At 58.3% G+C, this 688-nt stretch overlaps 1 non-coding gene across 1 annotated transcript; it reads left to right on the top strand.

The window, feature by feature from the left end:
• The first annotated feature begins 201 nt into the window (after window positions 1-201).
• LOC114818422 (small nucleolar RNA SNORA5) lies at window positions 202-338 on the top strand. Its single transcript, XR_003766161.1, has one exon. It is a non-coding gene; the product is annotated as a small nucleolar RNA SNORA5 (small nucleolar RNA).
• The last annotated feature ends 350 nt before the right edge of the window (window positions 339-688 follow it).

The raw sequence follows: 688 nt of genomic DNA, 5'->3' as shown, positions 1-688 counted from the left end.
GGGTCCCTTCCTACACCATGGCTCCTGGTCCTGCCACAGCTCCAGCTGCTTTGTGCCATCCCAGCTGCCCACAGAAGCCCCTTGTTTGGTGGTGACACAAACCACTTTGGGGACAGTCCTGAACTGTCCCTGGTTTTGTTCCTCCTGGGTGCTGATGTCACCGTTGGGTGGGAGCAGAGGGTGCCCTCACCCATCCCCTCCAGCAGCCTCGTCAAATTCAGTGCCCACCTGTGCCATGGTGGGGACTGGCCCAAGGGCTGCCACAGCCACCTCTGTGCTCCACGGTCCCAGTGTCCCTGATGTGGGACATGGGGGACCCAAATGGGTTACGGACACTCCTTGGGGAGCCAAATTTGGGGCTCCATGGTGCATCTCCAGCTTCTGATGGAGCAAAACCAGGACAGGTGGCATCTCCTTTACTCTTGTCCCCGCTGTAGGTTCCCCACTATGAGTTCCTGGACCTGAAGTTGGAGCGGCAGCGGACAGCCTACCTCAGAGACAAACTCAACAAGGCCGTGGCCAAAGAGATGGCCAGTTAACCACGGTGCCACCACCTCTCCAGCAACGCCTGTCCCTGCTCAAAACCTGTTTGAATAAACGAGCCGCTGTACAGTGCCGTGGTTTGGGGTGCCAGTTGACCACGGTGCCAGTTGGCCATGGTACCAGTTGACCATGATGTTGGTTTGCC

The sequence above is a fragment of the Antrostomus carolinensis genome, unplaced genomic scaffold (genome assembly GCF_000700745.2).
Source record: "Antrostomus carolinensis isolate BGI_N321 unplaced genomic scaffold, ASM70074v2 scaffold38203, whole genome shotgun sequence".
In the NCBI taxonomy this organism is placed as follows: Eukaryota; Metazoa; Chordata; class Aves; order Caprimulgiformes; family Caprimulgidae; genus Antrostomus; species Antrostomus carolinensis.
Note: the sequence above shows the minus strand (reverse complement) of the source record. Positions and strands in the feature narration are given on the sequence as shown.